Below are 25328 nucleotides of genomic sequence, written 5' to 3'. Positions count from 1 at the left end.
ATAAGAAATTAGAAGAAGATTGGCAGCTGGCGATCATGTTGCAAGAATTTTAGATGTGGTTTACGGAATAGCAATGCTTTAAAATCATGCCAATCTATCAGCAGTTTTCTTCAGTTCAAGGATAGTTCTGGAGTGCCTGCTCTACACATGAGTATAGAAAGAGACCTTTTCCACTTATAGATGAATTCTGCACTACCCTTAAAAGAAATTGGCGTTTGTGTGATTGTTATTTAAATGATACATTTCTTCCCTACTGCTTGTATTATGGTGATTAAATCCTTTGCATATGCTGGAAAGCTTTCAATCTCTGACAAAATTCAACATCGTGCCACATATAGGCATATAAAACAACAACAAAAATCAATCTTTTGACAATGAAAAGAGAAGGCTACTTTATTTGGAGTTAGATCACATATAGTTACTTTTTACAGACCAACAATATATAATATGATTAAAAAACAAACATATAAGCAAGATAGTACTGTAAGCGATATCATAAGAAAATGCCACAGCCGTCTTGTGCCTAACTACAAAAATATTGGATGCACCATTTAGCATTCTTTGAGGATAAACATTCTCAGGGTCCTGTGACTAAACACCACTCCCAACACACACAATGCATATGTGGGCATGTGATGGCCCAAATTCAAATACAGCTGCTTGCATCAGTTCAGAAAGCACGCCCTGAAACCTGTTGGTTGAAACAGCCTCACTGGCTACAGTATATGAATCAGTACTAGGAAAAGGTCTCTTTATTTGAAAGCAGGGATAGGAGGGAAAAGACACTGCGACTTCCTGTGTTGTGCTGTCTATCGCTCAATTCACTATGTATAATGGTAGGGTGAGGACTACACCAAAGATAAACAGAGTATTTACATTTCATTTCACTATTCACTTGACTACTGTAATTTGCTCTAGGCGGGGTTGCCCTTGAAGCTGACCCAGAAACCCCAGAGGGTGCAGAATGCTGCAGCGAGGCTCCTCATGGGGTCTCTGCCATGGGAGCATATTCACCCAGTGCTTTTCCAGCTGCACTGGCTCCCGGTGTACAGGGTCAGATTTAAGGTGCTGCTTTTGACCTTTAAAGCTCTTCATGGCCTAGGACCCTCGTACCTACGGGACCGCCTCTCCCGGTATGCCCCACGGAGAGCCTCAAGGTCCATAAATAGCAACACCCTAGTGGTCCCGGGCCCTAAGGAAGTTAGATTAGCTTCAACCAGAGCCAGGGCCTTTTCAACACTGGCTCCGGCTTGGTGGAATGCTCTGCCTCATGAGACCAGGGCCCTGCAGGATCTGATTTCTTTCCGCAGGGCTTGTAAGACAGAATTGTTCCGCCTGGCCTTCGGCTTGGAGCCAATTTGATTCCCTCCCCCTCTTTCTTTTTCCTTTCTCCTCCTGTAATGAGGCTGCATTTTTATATTTTAATGTTTCAATATTTTAATGTTGTATTTTAATCTTGAATTTAAGATGTATTCATTCAACTTGTTTTTATTATTGCTTGTTAGCCGCCCTGAGCCCGGCCTTGGCTGGGGAGGGCGAGGTATAAATAAAAATTATTATTATTATTATTATTATTATTATTATTATTATTATTATTATTTCACATGTTCATTAAGTTGCCAATCTTTTTAAAAAGCCTAATAATAATAATAATAATAATAATAATAATAATAATAATAAATTTTATTTATATCCTGCCCTCCCCAGCCGAAGCCGGGCTCAGGGCGGCTAACAACAATAAAATAATACAACATTCTAAAATCATTTCATTATAAAATTAATTCAAATCAAATTGATCACATAAATGCATATTAAAGTCTGCTTCATTCTATTTCTCATTACAGTCGTACCTTGGAAGTCGAACGGAATCCATTCCGGAAGTCCGAGTGACTTCCAAAACGTTCAAAAACCAAAGCGCGAAAGCTCCTGCAGCCAATCGGAAGCAGCGGAAGCCCCGTCGGATGTTCGGGTTCCCAAGAACGTTCACAAACCGGAACACCCACTTCCGGGTTTGCGGCGTTCGGGAGCCAAAACGTCCAAGGTATGACTGTATTTGGAAAGGCATACAGATTCAATATCAGTCTTAGAACTGTGCTGTAGAATTTTACATCTTGACTATAATTATAGCAGTTTGTGTGTGCGCATCTTTCTCTCCCTCCCCGTAAATGTTTTTTAAAAGAAAAATTGAAACAAGTAAGACTGAGAGTGCCTAGCTTTATTTTTAACTGCACACTATAGTTGGCCCTCACTCAAATGGCGTAGGTGCTGTAAACTAACTAGTTTCAGCAGACCATTCATGAAATGTTGTCCCCTCCAGTGATTTTTATGAACTGGCAGGGGCTTCAAAGAAGTTCTGCTCCTGCTCCTCCTTTGAAGCTTCCTTTTAGAACTGGCACACTTTGTTGATGCTGTAAGTCCCTTTCTCAATGCGTCTGGTGATGCTCATCTGAGCCTACTGGTCTGGTAAATGAAATCATGCAACTGATACACCTTAGGTTTTGAATCCACATTTCCAGAATGCCTGTTCTGCAAAAAGCAGCTCCACAACATAAAATGTGAAGGTTCTGTTGAATCATATCACTTGGAAGCAGGGCAGGCTCAACAATAATGCCCAGCATCTGACATGTCAGAAAACTTTATTTGTTGGCTCAAGACATTAGTACAGTACAGTGGTACCTCGGGTTAAGTACTTAATTCGTTCCGGAGGTCCGTTCTTAACCTGAAACTGTTCTTAACCTGAAACACCACTTTAGCTAATGGGGCCTCCTGCTGCTGCTGCGCCGCCGCCAGACGATTTCTGTTCTCATCCCGAAGCAAAGTTCTTAACCCAAGGTAATATTTCTGGTTTAGCGGAGTCTGTAACCTGAAGCGTATGTAATCTGAAGCGTATGTAACCTGAGGTACCACTGTACTAATATTGCTTTGAGGTGGAGTGGAGAAGAATGGGGAAAAGGATAAATTGTTGCCTCCTACAGTAGTGATGTATGGAAGTGAGAGCTGGACCATCAAGAAGGCTGATCGCCGAAGAATTGATGCTTTTGAATTATGGTGTTGGAGGAGACTCTTGAGAGTCCCATGGACTGCAAGAAGATCAAACCTATCCATTCTTAAGGAAATCAGCCCTGAGTGCTCACTGGAAGGACAGATCGTGAAACTGAGGCCCCAATACTTTGGCCACCTCATGTGAAGAGAAGACTCCCTGGAAAAGACCCTGATGTTGGGAAAGATGGAGGGCACAAGGAGAAGGGGACGACAGAGGACGAGATGGTTGGACACTGTTCTCGAAGCTACCAGCATGAGTTTGACCAAACTGCAGGAGGCAGTGGAAGACAGGAGTGCCTGGCGTGATCTGGTCCATGGGGTCACGAAGAGTCGGACATGACTAAACGACTAAACAACAACACAGCTATGAGACTCCTTCCAAGGACATATCTAAGACTTTGTAACAAATGATTTCTGTAAAACTCGGTTGCAGCTAACAAAAAGAAGTTAATTTGATTTGGAAGTCATATTAAAAATGTAATTGGTATATCTATAGGTGCTCACCTAACCCATATATTTATTTTGGTAATAGTATAGAATCCTGAAGTAAAAAAAACAGTTTCTGCTATGCTGGCTATGGATGGAATCAGTAGTGCTAACGTCTGCAGAGTATTACTGTACTCTTGGCGGATGCAAATAATTGAGGAACGCTATTGTAACTGCTCCGACTAAATATTTAAGCTCTTTATCTGAACTGTTCAATTATGACGGACACCCACCGAAGAAAAACATTGAAGAGCCCTTCCTTGTTCAGTGACAGCAAACAGGAGGGCCGAGGGAATTATATAATAGTGGTTATTTGTTTTCTTTGCAAATATTTCACCTTCAGGACTGTTAGTCAGCACACATTTACTGTTACAAGTAGGCCCAGGGGAGAGATCTGATGTCTTCTTGTCTTTGACTTTTTGTTTCTTTCTTTAATGCAAATACAGGGGTTTATAACTGAAGGGTGTCCATACTTTGAATGACTGCTTTTTAAAAAATTTAAACCCATACAATAGTTTTACTTACTGAAGCCATTTCAACGGGACGCAAAGACCATCTCACTTCCTGTGCATGGTCCCCTCCGGTCTGAAGGAAGCTTTGAGAATGCAAGAATTGTCTTGCTAAACCAGGTCAAAGGTACACTGAGCCCTGCATTCTGCTTCCAACAGCTGCCAGCCAGATGCCTTGGTTGCAGTACAAGCGATACCCTCGCCCTCCTGTCTGTCACCAGCATCTGGTGTTCAGAGATATACTGCCTCTGTACACAGAGGCTCCATCCGTTATTGCTAATAGCCCTCAGTATGGTTACACTTCATGAATGTGTTTAATCCTTTGAAAAAAGAATTATTATTTTTTATACTCCTCTGATTTAAACACTTTTTCCAATTAAAAGAAATTGCACTTAAAAATAAATGCTGATAGGCATAGATACAAAATAGACCACTTTCTATGTATTTGAGTACAAGAAATTCCAAATCAGTTGCAAAGAAAGTACTAAAATCAATGGGTATGCAGATTTGCTTTTGAAATAGTTTTTGTAGGCGTCGAAAAAGGGAAATGCCAATTGTATAAACGGGAACACATAAAAACTATTTCTCACAGAAAATCCATGCTTTATTTGTGAAAGTGAAATAATGTTTGTTTGTTTTTTTAAATAATAATCAAGGTGTTCTTTACAATATATATAAGCCAGAGTAACACATATCTATAGCTGTATGTTCCCCAGTAGGGAATTTAAGACGTGAGAAATTATCCTTTTACCCACACTTTCATTTCTCCTATTACATTTTCTTTTCTCTATTTCGCATTCCACATTTCAAAGGCAGATGTCATCTGACGGTCATACCATACCCTCAGGTGTTATTTAAACAATTCCTTTTCAAAAAAATGTATCTTCACACTGGCTACACACTGAGAATCTGCTTGGTTTGATTTCCATAAACAACTTCTGATTTAAGCCCCTACGCTTTTCATTTCCTGATCTTTCGCCAACTCTCCTAAGCTGAACGTTACTCTATGTTTGAGCATCTCGCTACAGCTGCAGGGCTTTTTGGAAATTCTAGATAAGGTAGTTTCTTTGCAATTCACAACAAACACAGAGAATGTAACATGCTTTTAGTCCAACTGTTCAGTGAGAAGAATATGCAACCTAATATAAATTTGCGTAGCCACGTACAGTGGTACCTCGGGTTATATACGCTTCAGGTTACATATGCTTCAGGTTACAGACTCCACTAACCCACGAATAGTGCTTCAGGTTAAGAACTTTGCTTTAGGATAAGAACAGAAATCGGGCTCCGGTGGCGTGGCAGCAGCAGGAGGCCCCATTAGCTAAAGTGGTGCTTCAGGTTAAGAACAGTTTCAGGTTAAGAACGGACCTCCGGAACGAATTAAGTACTTAACCCGAGGTACCACTGTACTCAGAATGGCATCAGTACATTTGAGGCAATAATGCAAAAAGCTTTACTGTATCTCTTATTGAATGTTCTTACAGATTTATGGCACACGAGTCAACATTAACTGTGACGATGCATGACTGGGCAAAATGCGCAGTATTGTTAGAAGATGCCTTTGCTCACTTTTTTTGCGCATACTATTCCTGCTAAGTATTAATTTGCACAACCACAGACTGTTTGCTGTAGCAAATATAAAGAAATAACAGTCTCAGATCAAATTTATCCCACAAACTAGAAGATGCTTGTATACATTCAAAAGGATGCCAATGTGGCTAAACAGCAGGGTCAAGGGGTTTATAAAAGATGAGGTTACTGCCTTTAAAAGTGGAACACTCAACCAATCAAGGGACACACACACAAACATAAGCGGGCTAAGGGCCGCTCACCGAGCCCCGGTGGTGGGCGACGTTTGCGGCCCGGCGTGGCGGACCCGCCATCCTCCCGTGGCCACGCCATTGCTCTGCCCCTTGAGGTTGCTGCAGAGGCTTCAGTGCTCCCTCCAAAGCACCATTTTTGAATCAGCCAATCTGTGGCAGGCTTGGGGGTGGAGCTACAGAGCGGAGAGCAAGCTTCACTCCAGTCTGCTCCTTAAGTTTTAAAAGGTGGCTGCAGCCGATGTCGGTAGCGCAGTCGGCTCAGAGCGTCACCCACCCACTCTAATTGTTTCCTTTTGTTTTGTAGGCTAACATTTCCCTTTCCAGGTCCATGGGCGTTGCTACGGTTGTCGGATGATGGTTGCTGTCTTTCAGAGCTGGTAAGGAATTTCCCCTGCTCTGCAGGTTTTGCCTTCCCCGTAGCAATTGTCACAACTTTGGGGGTTTTAGGCCTTGGGCAGAATCCTTTAGTCCAGCGGTTCTCAACCTGTGGGTCCCCAGATGTTGTTGGACTACAACTCCCATCATCCCTAGCAAGCAAGGCCAGAGCTCAGGGATGATGGGAGTTGTAGTCCAATAACATCTGGGGACCCACAGGTTGAGAACGGCTACTTTAGTCCATCAATCAAATGAAGGGGTGGAGTAGTGATGCAACCCTCCCGCGACGGTGTTTGCAGGGTCCTCATTAAAGGGGGTATTGACTGAGGGGAGTCACTGACCACAAGCACACAGTGGTGGGTCATAAAACTCCCCTCAGCAACAAGGAAAGAGGGGCCCCAGCTGTGTAAATGCACATTTTGCAGTGTCCCCCATATTCCTGCCTCAGAACCCCAGCAGGGGGCTGAGAGTGGTACACACCCATTGCCTAAGCCAGGCATGGCCAAACTTGGCCCTCCAGCTGTTTTGGGACTACAACTCCCATCATCCATAGCTAACAGGACCAGTGGTCAGGGATGAAGGGGATTGTAGTCCCCAAACATTTGGAGGGCCAAGTTTGGCCATGCCTGGCTAAGCCAAGGTTTCCTGCATCTGAAATTAATAAAGTTGTGGCCAATTTTATCCCATATACGGTATGTTGCCTGGTGTTTTCCTGGATGTGAGGACTGGCTTCCTCAGGGGGGTGGGCCTGCGCTGAGGCATGCAAATGTAATTCTGCAATAAGGGAAGGCAAAAAAGAGTTTAACAGCTGATGATGTAAAAACTGCTAATAAAATGTTATTTTACTTAATATAACAAAGGTAGGAAACCAGTCAAAGAGGCAGCAGAAACATTAGATGTCAAAGGTGAAATTGTAGTGAAGGAAAAGAGAAGCGCTTTCAGAAAGTTTATGTCTGGACTGGAGCTCACAGATCTTCTGCTAAAGTGATAAGTGTTTCCATGTGAAAATCAGACAACTTCACAAGCTATCTTAAACCTTTTCAGAACTGTGCTCCATCTTTAATCTGAACCGTGTCTTTATTTCCCCATCACAATTGTACTTCTGTTCTCACCTTTCCTCTTAAGAAAATCTGAAACTAAACATAAAAATAAAATAAAAAATGGTCATGTTGCAGGCCTGAACCACCTACACTTCTTTTTCTGATTTGTATCTGTGAAAAGGACCCCACAGAAATATAGGATTCTGTTCACACATACATCCTGCAAACACCAGGCCCCACATAAAATGCTCAAATGAAATCAGGCACGATATTGCCTGTTAAAAATGGGTGACCTCCACATGTTATGCTGGAAATGACCCAAAGACTCCCATGAAGACTGACTTTCCTGAGATAAGAAGGCAAGGGTTTTTTATGGTTCAAAATGACTTGGTAATAAAGTAGAGAGATGAAAAGGTATGCCTAATTCTCACACAAAAAGAAAGTAAAAGGCACAGAAGCCAAGAATCAATGATGATGAAGTTTATTCTAAAGCTGTCTTGGATGAGCAAGCTGAAAGGTGAAAATATAACTGCCTCAAATAAAGAAATAAAAATTCAAGACAGTTCATTCTCAAGCAGGCTATGATACACAGGGTAATCCTATACAAATCTAATCAGAAGTGCCATTGAGTTCAATGGGATTTACTCCTAGGGAAGTGCATATAGGATTGCAACTACAGTCTCTTGTCTGGGTGACTGAGCGACAAATTGGAAAATTATAATTTCACATTTAAACTGATACATATCTTATGAGCACCAAGTGCCATATTAGCAGAAAAAGGAAGCAAAATAAATATGTACCTGCTGCAGAGGTACTTGTCAATAGAACTACAAATCACCTCACCAATCAAATGTCCTAATGGTGATAGATATACATTTATGCTGCACCCACATTTTGAGAACTGCTTGCCTTTTATGGTCCCGTCACCTCAAAAAGGATTCTGCAGAGATGCAGATAGTATACACTGGGCAAAGGATTTTGGTTATAATACTGAATTAGCAGTGTGGGAGAGATGATGGACAACAGGATTAAAGTTTACAGCTTGTTACACTTAGAAGGGGAATTATATGAAAATGATGTATTGTTGGTATTTAACTCCTAATAAATTACCGTATTTTTTGCTCTACAAGACTCACTTTTTCCCTCCTAAAAAGTAAGGGGGAATGTGTGTGCGTCTTATGGAGCGAATGCAGGCTGTGTAGCTATCCCAGAAGCCAGAAGAGCAAGAGGGATTGCTGCTTTCACTGCGCAGTGATCCCTCTTGCTGTTCTGGCTTCTGAGATTCAGAATATCTTTTTCCTTGTTTTCCTCCTCCAAAAACTAGGTGCGTCTTATAGAGCAAAAAATACGGTAGCTAAAATGTATAAATCAAAGTCTAAAACATGCTGGGAATGTAAAGAGAAAGAGGGTACTTTTTATCACATGTGGCGGTCATGTAAGATGATAAAAGACTTCTGGGAAATGATATATAATGAATTGAAATAAATGTTGAAAATAACTTTTCCTAAGAAACCGGAAGCTTTTCTCTTAGGTATTATAGGTCCAGAGATCCCGAAGGACCAGATGAAACTATTCATGTACATGACCATAGCTGCACAGATTCTGTTAGCCCAAAAATGGAAAGATGGTACAACTCCAACCAAGGAAGAGTGGCAGATAAAACTAATGAACTATGCTGAGATGGAAAACCTTACAGGAAGAATTAGAAACCAGGAAGAGTTGGGAATGGGGAAAGTTTACAATCTATCTGAAAAACTATTGTAAACAATTACACACATTGGTAGGATTGACAGAAAACTTGTAGTAAAAATTTGAACTATGGAATGATAAAGGATTTATAAGACTAGAGTTATGAAAGAAATGCAGAGGGGAAAATCATTACATTTAGATCCACAATGGGGGTGGGGAGTCAAAGGGGATTTTATGTTTATGTTTTTATTTCGCTTGTATATGTAAAATAGAAAATGTAAATATATATATTTTTTAAATGGGGCGCCTGAAACAAGCTGGGGGATTTTTCCGACGAAAAGGTTGAAGTTGGAGTTTTCAAAAGAGGAACATGACAGAGATTTGTAGATTTATGAATGGAATGCAGAAAGTGAGTTTTCTCAGTTCCATCTCCCCATATAGTTTTCTAAGTGTAGCTTTTTAAAGGTATGCTATTATTTGGCTTCAGCAACAAATATTTTCATTGATCTTCAAGGCATTAAGCTTTTATTCCAGTTTATGTTAGTGTATGCAACAGTGTACCAAATGCTAGAGTAATTCTACAGTTAATTGGCTCCTACTGTTCTGCCAGTGGAAAAGGAATGTTTTAGAATAATTGGCTTGTGATTCTGAATATGTCTTACAACAAAGAGTAGGCACTTCAAAAGGATCTGTGCTTATTTTGGAACTGACATTGCAAAACAAGTGTCAGGTCTATTGTTAGCACGAACATAATAGGTCAGGGAGGAAGCCAACATAAACCTGCTTGGAGTATCCTTTGGATTTTACATTTGAACAATTAATTAAACACATACAAACCCCTAACAATGGATTATAGTGTGTGTTTTAATAAACCAGAAGCAAACAAGTTGTATTATGCACATAGCTGACAAACTGATAATTAATTTAAATGCAGTCTGAACCTTATCACTGGGTGGAGTAAATGCAAAGTGTGTGTTCAACAGATTTTAGATGTGCATATCCAATTACATACTGTGTGGGATGAAATTCTATCACCTAGAAATCAACACAATGAAGCTTTAATCAGATCAACTAAAGGTTCAATAGCAGATTGCAGTTCACTGTTGTTTAAAGGTATATAGCTGTCTGGACAGCACAGTGGTGATGTTTCTCTTCTGCCTACAAGCCCATCTAGAACTATAACAGACTATATATTCCATTGAAATCAATGTCACTAAACTCTTAACATTTGGATTTTCGAGTTGATAGTGGAATTTGAATTTCTACAATTTTAAAGTGATTATACTACAACAGGGAAGATTCTTTTTTTTCAGATTCAAAAACTAATGAACAAGAAATATTAGATGCTTAGCTTTAGCAGTGCCACCGTATCAGGTGCTTTTACTAAGAGACAGACAGACGAAGGAAGGGCACTGTTAAGTAGAAAGAAGAAGCAGTATTAGGCAAATAGTCCAGCTGCACATACAAATTAGTATTTTAAGGCTTGAATCCTAGGCACACTTACCTGAGAGTAAGCTCCATTGGACTAAATGTGTGTTACTTGTGAGTAAAGATACTTAGGTAAAGGTAAAGGGACCCCTGACCATTAGGTCCAGTCGTGGCCAACTCTGGGGTTGTAGCGCTCATCTCGCGTTATTGGCCGAGGGAGCCGGCGTACAGCTTCCGGGTCATGTGGCCAGCATGACTAAGCCGCTTCTGGCGAATGAGAGCAGCGCACGGAAACGCCGTTTACCTTCCCGCCGGAGCGGTACCTATTTATCTACCTGCACTTTGATGTGCTTTCGAACTGCTAGGTTGGCAGGAGCAGGGTCCAAGCAACGGGAGCGCACCCCGTCACGGGGATTCGAACTGCCAACCTTCTGATCGGCAAGTCCTAGGCTCTGTAGTTTAACCCACAACGCCACCTGCGTCCCTAAAAGATACTTAGGATAACTCTAAGTGGGTTTTTCCCCCATATCGGCACATAATCATCTGGAAGTATATAGTTCGAAGAAGAAACAACTGCTTATGAATTGGTTGGGTTCAGACAATTCCATGTGCCATACCATGAAGTCATCCAGAATGTGCGCAGACTGAAACGCATTTCCTTTTTTGCTGTATTGTACAAATTCTCAAAAGATGGTGTTAGAACTTGTTTCACTCAAAGGGGGGAATCCTCCTGCCAAACATCTATCCAGAAATATGCAGCCAGAAAAACACACCCTGATTGGAATTTGCATATTTCTCTAATGCATATATATATATGCATTAGAGATTCTGAAAGAGATTGATTGCATTTTTAAATGAAATAAATACACCATGGAAATCAAAAACAGCAAGTTAATGCACCCTTGTCAGAAGGTGTTTCCTCCTGTCTTAGTTCCCAAAGTGGATAGCAAACTGATTGTAAATCAGCGTACTGATAGTGCTCAAAAGTCCATTTGGGGCTGATTCAAAAAGAATATTTTTTTCAGTACTGGGAAGGTAAAAAGGTTCTACTCAGTAGGACTTCATTCACTTCTGGATGCAACAGTTCAAATATCTGCCACTGATGTCTTAAGTATAGGTTTCTGGATATAAAATGTTGTAAATCAAGGCAGAGGGGAAGACTAACCAATCCCTTCTAACAGTGTACTTCCTGAACCCACTGAGTACCTGCATGACCTTAAACTGCATTAATCAAGAACAAGTGTCTGTCACGCTGAAACCTAAGGTTATAATTCACAAACCATTTCATGCTGAAACCCTAAGAAGTTTACATGAATGTAAGGTCTAATGAAACTTCTTCTCATATAACTGTGTTTCTCATCAATGTACCAGTCCCATTGACCTGAAATACGTTGTACCCATCCAGTTCGAAAGTTTTGTGGATTGTACATTATTAACCTTCACTGAGTACAAATTTATCATGAAGATATTGAGGTTATTTGAAGCTTGTTTTACCGTATGACATGATTCTGAACACTTTTATTCAGCGCCACCAATTGAGACCATCACCTACATTGTGGTTTTCCACACAACTCCTACATATTTCCAGATTTTTAAAAAACCTTTTCCCAGTTGTTATTTTAGAGGAATGCGATACATAAATTTAAACATGTCAGACATAGTGTTCAACACTTCTAATGATATATTACCTTCATATTACTGAAGTCCCTGAGGAAGTTTGGCAGACATCACTCAATCATCAAGGTATCATTACCATGTTTTTAACTTTAATCTTCAGTGCCTAAGAGCCTCATGCTTCTTAATTCACGTTCTATCATCATTGGGGAGTGGGGGGGGCAGGATCACCTTAACTGGCCTATACTAGATTAAACTTGGGCAGTAGATTTTTGTTTTCCACACTAGATTTCTTGTTCCAAGTTATATGTTTATATAACTTTTGTGCTTTGATGATCGAAATCAAATTAAGATCTGTTAAATAGAATGTTCCTTAAGCATGATAAAGATTTCAAAAATTGATATGTAACACACACAGCATTAATTCTTAGATTTGGGCTTAGTTTATATTGGGAGGCTAAACATTCTGCAGTGATTTGGAAATGAGAATTGGCTAGCTAGCATTATTGCTTAGTACACTATTGCAGCATGACATGCATTGGGCTAGATCAACAGGAGATTCCTTTGTCAGAAGAAGGTGATTTTGGAAACTCCCATTAGAGTAGAATTCTCTGGATCCAACCCATTAACGTTTTGTTAATATACTATATAATATACTATTAACAAGAGGTTTCAAGCACTATCCCCAAGTGAAGGAAAAAACAGATTGTACCTTGATTACTTTTAACAACTCTCAAGTAATATGTCCTGCCATGAATAGGAAGCTGTTTCAATCATTTCTTGGTGTCAACAACCAACAAAGAATGTGAGAAGGCCCTCAGCTACCTTCTCTATAATGACTGAGAAATGGGAGGGGACGAGGAATAAACTAATCTGGATCGCTGGGAATGGTATTAAAGAGAAACACAACACCTCATACTAGTGTTCACTCATAAGCTGAGCATATGCCTCAAGAAGTCTATACACTTAAACAAATACTTTATACAATGATTTGCACTATTTAAGGTTGTGCATGTAACTTCAGAATGACACTGATGCCTACTTTGGGCCAAGTACAAGAACTAGCAACACCCCCCCCCCCAGATATTCCCAGATTTCACGGAGTTGCTGACGTAAATATGAAGAGACAGACGTAGAAAGCAAATGCGAACAATGGAGGCCAAGGTGCAGGTGGCTAAGGAAGAGATTTCGGACATTTGCTTTCTACAAATATCCTCAGGTTTCCAAGTGTCTTCCAAGGAGATATTTTGGAAATATATGGGCAGGGGATCTATACAGTGGTACCTTGGGTCACATACACTTCAGGTTACAGACACTTCAGGTTACAGACTCCGCTAACCGAGAAATAGTACCTCGGGTTAAGAACTTTGCTTCAGGATGAGAACAGAAATTGTGCTCCAGCGGCGCGGCGGCAGTGGGAGGCACCATTAGCTAAAGTGGTGCTTCAGGTTAAGTACAGTTTCAGGTTAAGAACTGACCTCCAGAACAAATTAAGTACTTAACCCGAGGTACCACTGTACTTAGGAAACATCAGGCAGGGTAATAACAACGGGTTGTTGCCTTAAAACAGACATTTTGATTTCTCCCATCCTGCTTGCGAGCAAACTGACAATTTACTTATAGTGATATTTTTGCAAGGTATTTAATTGCCTAGTTCACAATATGAATTTACCCAGCTTGCAGTGCTTGGCTATTTACCCTCAAAGTCACAAGTGAAGTTATTGTTCAGAGACACTGGTAGAAGGAATTATTTGTTTTATGTTTGTACTTTGCCCTTTGTACTTTCTTTAGGAAGACTGCTTCCTCCTCATTGTTGCTCTTGTTAAAATTTATCAGCCATCTTTCACAGAATTGTAGAGTTGGAAGGGACCCTGAGGATCATCTAGTCCACCCCCAGCGATGCAGGAACATGCAGCTCTCCCATATGGGGACTGACCCTGCAACCTTGGTGTTATCAGCACCAGGTTCAAACCAACTGATCTATCCAGTCCTCTATTTTCCTACTGTGGCTTACAACATTTTAAACTATTAAAAACCATATAAAAGATAAACAACATAATCACAATCATAATAGGAACAGCAAAAACATTTCATAACAATATATTACAGTCAGACAAAAGTCTGTCTATTAAACCTCCTTATTAAAAGCAAAAACAAGTTTGGAGCCTGCCTAATCACGGCCAGCGAGTGGACTGATTGTGTATCTCAAGGGAGGAAATTCTATATTTGAGGGGCCATCTCAGAAAAGTCCCTGTCCATTGTACCTGTCAGGCTGACCTTCCTTTCATTCCTCAGAGGCACCTCTGCAGCTTCTCTGAAATCCTTGGTTGGTTCACATGGCTGTATGCCTGCCAGTCATAATCACATTAAGAAGCCCTATTTAACTTCTGAGTATTTCGAACTGCTAGCGCCTGCCAACCTAGCAGTTCGAAAGCACCTCCGGGTGCAAGTAGATAAATAGGGACCGCTTACCAGCGGGAAGGTAAACGGCGTTTCCGTGTGTGGCTCTGGCTCGCCAGATGCAGCTTTGTCACGCTGGCCACGTGACCCGGAAGTGTCTCCGGACAGCGCTGGCCCCTGGCCTCTTAAGTGAGATGGGCGCACAACCCCAGAGTCTGTCAAGACTGGCCCGTACGAGCAGGGGTACCTTTACCTTTAAATGTGCATGGGGTTCAGAATTTTACTTTGGAACAGGCAAGAAGTATGTGAGCTGATTCACAAAAGAAGTTCCGAGGGGAAAATATTACAGTGGTACCTCGGGTTACAGATGCTTCAGGTTACAGACTCCACTAACCCAGAAATAGTACCTTGGGTTATGAACTTTGCTTCAGGATGAGAACAGAAATTGTGTGGCGGCGGCACAGCGGCAGCGGGAGGTCCCATTAGCTAAAGTGGTACCTCAGGTTAAGAACAGTTTCAGGTTAAGAATACCACTGTATTGTGCTTGGAAATTCAATTGTTGTCTAGATACTGCTAAAAACAATCAATATCACCTGTGTGTATGTTACGGCTGTTTTAATCACAGCTGAAAAATCAATGTCTGTATGAGACTGTGAATAATTCAAACTACATATGCAGAGCAGAAGTCCTGATTGCCGGCTTGTGCAATCTTGCTGTAGTTAACTGGCTGTGATGGATATAAGGCTTATCTCTGCATAAAAAAGTGCGCTGTGAATTTATGGCACCATTTGAGCTATGACAGAGGCAGATTTTATGGTAATTTCTTCCGCAACACCTTTTCCAACAAACACATCCTATCATCATCCGCCTTAAGTCATGGCTCTGGCTAGTCAGCCAAATTAGGTGCTGACAAGAGGATTTGGCGCTTGTACAGTCTGCATGAGGATTACTGTACAAAAGTAGCAGGTAAAAATGCAAAAAGGAGGATTAGATAGATCTTCCTCACATTCACACCAACACTGCAAAACGATTTGACAGAATTGGCGATTCCAGAATTTCTAGAGGGAGGCAAATATTAGCAGGTACCTTCTGGCATTTGTGTGTTTACATTGCTCTAAGAAGATTTAACATTAAAATTTTGTGGGAAAACAGCAGCATCTCTGTGCTATTGGACAGGCACTGAGTGGGATGCTTTTCTGAACATTTCCAATATTCTTCAAAGGAATCTTTAACAAAAATTATTTTCCTAAAAAAGAATTTGACAATATTATAATGACAGCATGTTGTAATGAATGACAGAAAATAATGAGACCTATTTTTTGAGCAGGGTGTATGGGGTGTTGGAGGGGGTAGTACCTCTGGTGGGGAAAATGCTGTGCTTCTTTTGGAGTACAGTGGTACCTCGGGTTACAGACTCTTCAGGTTACAGACGCTTCAGGTTACAGACTCTGCTAACCCAGAAATAGTACCTTGGATTAAGAACTTTGCTTCAGGATGAGAACAAAAATCGTGTGGCGGCGGCTTGGCGGCAGTAGAAGGCCCCATTAGCTAAAGTGTTACCTCAGGTTAAGAACAGTTTCAGGTTAAGAATGGACCTCCAGAACGAATTAAGTTCTTAACCCGAGGTACCACTGTAGTCTGCTCACGTTTAGTTCCCACTCTGCATTCAGCTCTCACCTGTGGCTCCTAGAAACTGTCAGCATGTGACAGTGGCCACACCCCCGGAACGACTTCGACTCAGCACTTAAAGCAGGTGAGGGCAGCCAATGGGTATCAAACCCCTGGCGAGTTAGGCACTCCCCTTCATGCAAAGACAGGTGGCGAGTATTGTGGTTGAGACAGGCTCAGAGAAATGGGTCCAAAGGTCAAGAAGGCGGTTTCTGCATGTGCTTTAGAGGGAAGTGATGGGCAGGTAGGTGGGGCTCATTTACCTGGGAAAGGAGCCCATCTGGGAGAAGGAGAAGTCTGATCTTAAACCTCCACTGCCTTGCAGGGTATCTTCAGAAGAAAAGGCTAAGCAGTAAACCCGACACAAATCGGGAGCGTAGACCCAAACATGGCTGGATGGCACCTTGTACGCCTCCTTCTGGCAACTCCTGCAACCAAGCTAGTGCTAAACGTATTGCTCTGCCTTCGTTTGGACAACATCAGTGAGGCCGAGAGGGGGGTCTTGTTGTCTGGGCACCCCAGGAGCTCCATACACACTGCCCAGGCTTGCACTCTGGGGAGCTCACTTCAGTGCTGCTAACGCAACAGTTTGACTTCACCCCCAGAGGTGCACACTATTGTTTCTCAAGACTGACGAATGCATTCACCCCGATTTGCCTGCAGAAAGCTTATGCGGAGTTCGGATTATATTCCACCTTTACCGACTATTCATTCTGATATGTTTGCAGGGCGGTTAAAAGCCTCCAAGCCTCTTGGGCTTCCCAATCAAAAGGTCGGCGGTTTGAATCCCCATGACAGGGTGAGCTCCCGTTGTTCAGTCCCAGATTCTGCCAACCTAGTAGTTTGAAAGCATACTAGTGCAAGTAGATAAATAGGTACTGCTATGGTGGGAAGGTAAACAGCGTTTCCGAGTGCTCCGGTTTCCGTTATGGTGTCCTGTTGCACCAGAAGTGGTTTAGTCATGCTGGCCACATGACCCAGAAAGCTTTCTGTGGACAAACGCCGGTTCCCTTGGCTTGAAAGCGAGATGAGCGCCGCAACCCCATAGTTGCCTTTAAGCACTTATCTGTCCAAGGGTCGTTTACCGTTTTACCTATACAACAATGAGCATTCATCCAAATCTCCTGTTAGTTCATCCCAGACTGCTCAACACATTTCCCCATCCCCCACATACCACAAAAAGTCAGTTTCATTTGTTAAAGTGGATTTGTTGTGCTTTCATACACTTTAACTGTGCAAACCTAAAGGTTTGGTGTTGTGTTGAATCCCTCTGGCAAAATACCAACAGCCTGGAGCCTCCCTATGTTCTACTTATTTACAATGATCCAGAAGGACATGCATTAAGGATCCATACATATAACATAGGGTTATAAAAGCACTTTTGCTTTAATAGCCGTCCTATAGAGTCCCCAAACAGGACTGTAATGTTCCTCAATTTTTATTTTTAAATCATGCTGAAAAGAAACCTGGTTCCCAGCTTTCAAAAAAAGTTTGGTGCATGCATGCAGTTACTAGAAAACAGGCTTCACCCAACTACCCTATTATCCAGAGTTAAATACGTCATCTGGCACAGAAATCCAGCCCTTAGGAAAATGAACAACGTTCACTCAGTGTGGATTTCCACAAAGAGGCAGGCACAATTTAGCAGTCACCTTGCACCGCAGAGCTAAGCATACCCTGGCTTTATGAAGAGGCAATAGTCAATCATGTGGTCATCGCAAGCTGAATAATTACTTTACACAACTACAGCACATTCGCTGGAAAGGGAATGCATAAAACAGAGGTTTAACTGCTCAGCACAATGACTGACTGCTGATTCCATTAACTAGTTCTGGGCCAGCATTGGGTACAATGAAAAGCTCTGGTGTTTGGTCTGTGGTTGCTACTTTACCTATGCAAGTCAAGTGGTGATTACTCCTTCCCCTCAAAATCAAGTCAGGACAGTCCACCCTCAAAATATTGCTCAAGTGACAGATAAAACTCCTCGCAGGATTCCTTCACTATTATCAGATGTTTATCAGATAAACTAGAAGCACCAAACAGGTTTGCAAAGCATGGAAGTTTACTTCTGCCTCCTCCTGAACTCTCCAGTTTTTAAAAAGCATACTTCCACGGGAATGAGGCATTCTAAAATAGAAGCTCTACAAAATGTTGGTTTCCTTTAAAAGGCTGTATTCTCAAAGATTGTGTCTTTGTACTCGGCTACATATATATTACATCACTCCCAGGGCCACATATATTATTTGTATATGTGTCCTGCAAGAAGCAGGATAGTGAAAAAGATATTAGTCACGCGCTCTGAAGTCAGAATCCAGTTTCCTACCCTCAGCTGGTGCTCAAGACTATGACTCCAGTAATAACTGTCTCCCACTGAGATGAAAGCACTGACAAACACATCTTATCTTGATTAATGTACACTTTAGAGTTTTGTGTAGAATATATACTTGAATTTAAAAACACACGTACGCACAGATTTATATACAGAGATAGGCATGCTGTTTGTTGCACACATTTATAAATATGTAAAATTAATTATTTCTGGAATAACATTCATCTGCAATTGACTGGAAATAGTATAGTAAATTTGAATTCAGGATCCCTGACCTGGCAGAGTAGAAACACCAATAGACTGAGCTTGTACCACTGCCATTGTCCAGAGCAGGAGCAGGGAACTTGCAGCCCTCCATATGTTGTTGGACTCCATCTTCCATCCTCCTCAGACAGTATGGCTAATAATAATAGTAATATTTTTAATTATTTATACCCTGCCCATCTGGCTGGGTTTCCCCAGCCACTCTGGGCATCTTACAGCATATCTAAAAATATATGCTGCCAGGGATTATGGGAGTTGTAGTTCAGCAACACATGGAGGGCCAAAGGTTTGCCGCACCAAAGGGATTTGGGACCCCTTCCATTCAGAGAGAAGGCAAACAAGAGGAGACATGATAGAGGTGGATAAAATTATGCATAGTGTGTAAAAAGTCAATAAATAAAAGTTCTTCTGTGCCTCTCATAACACTAAAATTCATGGACCTCAAATGAAGGCGAAATGTTACGTATAAAAGAAAATACTTATTCACAGAGTGCACAGTAGAACTATGGATTTTGCTCCCACGAGAGGCAGTGGAGGCCACCAAATTAGATGCCTTTAAAAGAGGATTAAGGGACGCAGGTGGCACTGTGGGTTAAACCACAGAGCCTAGGACTTGCTGATCAGAAGGTCGGCGGTTCAAATCCCTGCGACGGGGTGAGCTCCCGTTGCTCAGTCCCTGCTCCTGCCAACCTAGCAATTTGAAAGTACATCAAAGTGCAAGCAGATAAATAGGTACCGCTCTGGCGGGAAGGTAAACGGCGTTTCCGTGCGCTGCTCTGGTTTGCCAGAAGTGGCTTAGTCATGCCGGCCACATGACCCGGAAGCTGTACGCCGGCTCCCTTGGCCAATACAGCGAGATGAGCGCCACAACCCCAGAGTCAGTCACGACTGGACCTAATGGTCAGGGGTCCCTTTACCTTAAAAGAGGATTAGACACATTCGTGGAGGGTAAGGCTATCAATGGCTACTAACAATGATGGATGTGTTCTACCTTCAAGTTCTGCTGAAAACCAGTTACCTGGGGAGAGTGCTGTTGTGCTTATGTCCTGCTTGCATGCATTCCCCAGGCATTTGGATGGCCACTGTGGGAACAGGAAGCTGGAACAGATGGACCACTGGCTTGTTCCAGTAGGCTCATAATAATAAATGAACAAATCCACTCAAAAATGTTCCATGTGTTGCAAGTGGAGTACGCCTCCTTTGACTTTGATTGCCATAGGTAATGAAACAGTACCATTATATATAAAAGTCATGAAGGTGATAGAAAGGGTTCCCCCCCCCCCATCTTTTTCAGGACTACAGGTGCTTGAAATGTAAGCACTAAAACATAAATAACTGCAAATAGTCAGAATGGTTAGAGATAAACAGATCTGGTTCTTAAAGCAAAGCAAAATATCTTGTCATTATAAACGTCTGGTGCAGAGGTGCCGTGCATTTTACCTTGCATTTACAGGCAATGCTTTTTATTTTATAAACTAAACACCTACACATGCAGCTGTACAATTTTGGAGTATATGAGGTCACCATCTATTCTGAGAATAACTCAGGCACAATCTGAGTAAATACCATCCAGTCTGTAAAAGACAAAAAAGATTTAAAACATAGGAAACTACTTAACATCCCCTACCCTTATGATAATTTTTGCAATTCATTGCTTTAAAATGGTTTGGGACATGCAGTTTTGAAAGAAAAAGATAAACCACCTTTCAAGTATGCTGATAATACCATGGTTGCAGATTATATCCCTGTATGGGACAGCTGCATATTCCTGCATTGCAAGGCGTTGGACTAGAGATGATCCCCAGGGTCCCTTGGATACGCGAGGAGGAAACTTTAATTCACATTAAATCTCTGAATCTCTGTAGAAGTTTTCAGTAATTTTATCAAGTTCTTTTTTTGCTGCCAAGGCAAAAAAGAGGCATTTTGTGCCTTACGTAGGCATCAGAGAAAACAAACTGTTTCCTTGTGAGCACTCCTGCTCCCGTAGCTCAAAAACGTATAATCCTTTTCCACTGCAAAGAGTCCGTTTACATTGGAGAAAGGATGGAAAAGCCTAACTCTTCTGCCAGTCAGCATTCCCTCTGAAATTTTCCCATCCCTAGTGCTTTTTAGCTGGGAGTAAGTCCCGCTAAGCTCAATAGTCAGTAGATTTCCAAGCAAACATGCAAAAGATTGCATTGTAAATCATCTTGCAGAGCGAGAAAAGTAGACACCCTTATTCTTTATGCATTAGTAGTCATCTAAACATAATTTAGGGACACGGGTGGCGCTGTGGGTTAAACCACAGAGCCCAGGACCTGCCGATCAGAAGGTCGGCGATTCGAATCCCCACGATGGGGTGAGCTCCCGTTGCTCCCTGCTCCTGCCAACCTAGCAGTTCAAAAGCACGTCAAAGTGCGAGTAGATAAATAGGTAAACAGTGTTTCCGTGCGCTGCTCTGGTTCGCCAGAAGCGGCTTAGTCATGCTGGCCACATGATTTGGAAGCTGTACGCTGGCTCCCTCGGCCAATAAAGCGAGATGAGCACAGCAACCCCAGAGTCGGTCATGACTGGACCTAACACTCAGGGGTCCCTTTACCTTTACCTTTAAACATAATTTCTCTTAATGATATCACTTTCATGCTGACATAAGACTTAAATTGGTTGGCTTCGATAAAAATCTGTACATAAAATATCAGGAGCAATAAGCTATTAACTTTGAATCTCACACCAACAGGTCCTAAACTCTAAAAGTATGTTCAGCTGCATATATCCTTTATAAGGGACATGAACATCTTCAGTTACGTCCTTTGCGTGTGCTATTACTTCTGACTTGAATGACTAGAAGAGCAAGACGCTGGCTTTTTATTTAGCAATCTTTTCAATAATCTCAAGGCAAATGTTCTCACAGAATGAACAACTTGGACATTTTTAGGCCTCAAGTCATTCACTTGACATGCCAAGGTCAGAGGCTGTGTTAGGAGGGATACTGAATCATATTTAAAATTCCTATGAAAGACAGAAAGGAGATAAATGACAGACATTATTAACCCACTGAAATGCAGGAGGACTACTCAGAGGAGAATGACCTGGGGGCAAGAGCGTTTCGGGTTTGTTGCACGATGGCCCTGTACTTTATGACTGGTGAATACTTAATTCACCGCTCAAAGAACTGACTGTTTAATTTGGTGCTATTTTTCTACAATGGTATGCGGCACATCTCTGTATTAAAATATTAACATCTCTTCCTACTGGCCCTTGAGCTGCCAGTCTGTTAAAACTGATACCCTTCAAGCAGCACAGAATCACAAAAATGTCTCCAGCTGATTTTGTCTTGATGCGCCTCACTGCTGGAAATTTGAGACTATTGTGGTATTTAGGATATTAAATGGATAAGAGCAGCAGGAGATGCAGGGAATGTATCTGTTTCAAGGGCGGGAAATTGACAAATAACTGTTCCCTATAACAGATAATAAGATAACATTTTTAAAAGGAATTCTGCACAGTCAGGAAAGGAACGGCAATGTGATGTTCACTGTGCTAAGAATATAAACAGTTCTATTTTGATTCATTTGCTAATTACAATCGTCATTCTTTGGCCAATGCAGGAATACTTCAAAAATGCAAATAGCTATTATTTGTTCCCAGTTTTGCCACACTTATATGTAAAGTGCGCCTTTCGTAACAATACACACAGCTCTTATTGCACAAGAATACTTTCCTTTAAAGGTAAAGGTAAAGGGACCCCTGACCATTAGGTCCAGTCATGGCCGACTCTGGGGTTGCAGAGCTCATCTCGCTTTATTGGCTGAGGGAGCCAGCGTACAGCTTCTGGGTCATGTGGCCAGCATGACTAAGCCGCTTCTGGCGAACCAGAGCAGCGCACGGAAATGCCGTTTACCTTCCCGCCGGAGCGGTACCTATTTATCTACTTGCATTTTGACGTGCTTTCGAACTGCTAGGTTGGCAGGAGCAGGGACCGAGCAACGGGAGCTCACCCCGTCGCGGGGATTTGAACCGCCGACCTTCTGATCGGCAAGTCCAAGGCTCTGTGGTTTAACCCACAGTGCCACCTGCGTCCCTACTTTCCTTTAGGGATCCGCAAATCTTAGCTGATTTTTGCAAGCAACCAAAAATGTACGGCCTCTGGGAACCTCCCCACCCCCTCCGGTGCTCGCCTGAAATTGCACCTGAAAAACTCAGTCTGAGGTCAGGGACAATCCCCAGCTCCTCCCCACAACTCCCCATCTGGAGACAAAGATGGAAGATTGCTTTGGGGATCACGCCAAAGCACTTCACGTGCATCAGAAACACAGAGTCAAAGGAAGTCCCAGCTTTCCCCTCTAGCTCAGAGCTGGAGAGGTAGGTGAAGATTGTTCCAGCAGCTGCATTCTGCTTCAGAGGTGCTTGTAGGGCCTAATGTGTGTTGCACAACTGCAGGGATGATTCCCAGGGTCATAGGAAGGATGGGTTTTGTCATGCTCACCAGAAAGCTCACGCTCGCTATAGCAAGCAGAATTGGGAAAACCTGTTTGCCTACAGGACTAAGTCACTGATGTCATATGAAGCTCCATAATAATAATAATAATAATAATAATAATAATAATAATAATTTATTTGTACCCCGCCCATCTGGCTGGGTTTCCCTAGCCACTCTGGGCAGCTTCCATAGAAACCAAAAATACACTAAAATATCATAGATTAAAAACTTCCCTGAACAGGGCTGCCTTAAGATGTCTTCTGAATGTCAGGTAGTTATTTATTCCTTTGACATCTAATGGGAGGGCGTTCCACAGGGCGGGCGCCACTACCGAGAAGGCCCTCTCCCTGGTTCCCTGTAGCTTTGCTTCTCGCAATGAGGGAACCGCCAGAAGGTCCTTGCCGCTGGACCTCAGCGTCCGGACAGAACGATGGGGGTGGAGACACTCCTTCAGGTATACTGGACTGAGGCCGTTTAGGGCTTTAAAGGTCAACACCAGCACTTTGAATTGTGTCCAGAAACGTACTGGGAGCCAAGGTAGGTCTTTCAAGACCGGTGTTATATGGTCTCGGCGGCCGCCCCCAGTCACCAGTCTAGCTGCCGCATTCTGGATTAGTTGTAGTTTCCGAGTCACCTTCAAAGGTAGCCCCACGTAGAGCGCATTGCAGTAGTCCAAGCGGGAGATAACTAGAGCATGCACCACTCTGGCGAGACAGTCCGCGGGCAGGTAGGGTCTCAGCTTGCGTACCAGGTGGAGTTGGTAGACAGCTGCCCTAGATACAGAATTGACCTGTGCCTCCATGGACAGCTGTGAGTCCAAAATGACTCCCAGGCTGCACACCTGGTCCTACAGGGGCACAGTTACCCTATTCAGGACCAGGGAGTCCTCCACACCAGCCCGTCCCCTGTCCCCCCAAAACAATACTTCTGTCTTGTCAGGATTCAACTTCAATCCATTAGCCGCCATCCATCCTCCAACCGCCTCCAGGCACTCACACAGGACCTTCACCGCCTTCACTGGTTCTGATTTGAAAGAGAGGTAGAGCTGGGTATCATCTGCATATTGATGGACACCCAGTCCAAACCCCCTGATGATCTCTCCCAGCGGCTGCATATAGATGTTAAACAGCATGGGGGAGAGGACAGAACCCTGAGGCACCCCACAAGTTCAGACCCAGGGGTCTGAACACTCATCCCCCACACCACTTTCTGAACACGGCCCAGGAGGAAGGAGCAAAACCACTGTATAACAGTGCCCCCAGCTCCCAGCCCCTCTAGACGGTCCAGAAGGATGTTATGGTCGATTGTATCAAAGGCCGCTGTGAGATCCAGCAGAACTAGGAAACAACTCTCACCTTTGTCCCTAGCTTGCTGGAGATCATCAACCAGCGCGACCAAGGCAGTTTCAGTCCCATGATGAGGCCTGAATCCCGATTGGAAGGGATCCAAATGGTCCGCATCCTCCAGGCGTGCCTGGAGTTGTTCAGCAACCACGCGCTCAATACCTTGCCCAAGAATGGAAGATTTGAGACTGGGCGATAGTTGGCCATACTGGCCGGGTCTAAAGATGAGATGGAGTCTGCTACTGGTTGCGTTAGGGTTAGTGGACTTGAAGGCTGGTGGTATTCAACCTACGTTGGATGTGACTGCACTCTCTCTTAACCTGTTTGCAGCTTGGATTCACTCTTAGATTTGGCCTTATCAATGGAAGTCCAAGTGGCATCTGCGGCATGAAGCACTTTTCACTAGTTTTGTCTAGCTTGTCCCCTGCACTCTTTCCTGCCACCCTTATCCATGCTCTGGTAACATATAGATTAGATTACAGTAATGCATTGTATAGGGAGCTGCATTTGAAGACCATTCAGAAACTTCAACTCACTCAGATTGCAAGAGCCAGATTGTTAACAGGGGTCTGCCCTAATGAGTATATTTCATCTGTGTTGAAAGATCTGCTTCAGAGTCTGGTCTCTTTTTGGATACAGTTCAAGTGCTGGTTTTAACTTCTAATGCTTCTAATGGCCTTGGATCGGCTTTTAACTTACATAGTGCTTAAAGGCCGTGGACCTGGATACATGAAGAACCGCAGGCTCCCCAAACCATTCCTTTTGATCTTCACCAGAGGCCCTTCTCTGGGTACCTCTACTTCCTGGGTGGCAATGTGGGGCACAGCTTCTCTATACCAGCAGCATGGCTCTGAAATAC

General features: G+C 42.7%; 1 protein-coding gene across 1 annotated transcript in view; it reads right to left on the bottom strand.

Moving 5' to 3' along the window:
* The window catches only part of GMDS (GDP-mannose 4,6-dehydratase), a 297379-nt gene that overhangs the window by 32794 nt on the left and 239257 nt on the right, over positions 1-25328 (bottom strand). The window lies entirely within an intron of this gene.

Source organism: Podarcis cretensis, assembly GCF_951804945.1.
Source record: "Podarcis cretensis genome assembly, chromosome: 7".
NCBI classification, from domain to species: Eukaryota; Metazoa; Chordata; class Lepidosauria; order Squamata; family Lacertidae; genus Podarcis; species Podarcis cretensis.
The sequence above is the reverse complement of the archived record's forward strand: the minus strand, read 5'-3'. Positions and strand labels throughout refer to the sequence as shown.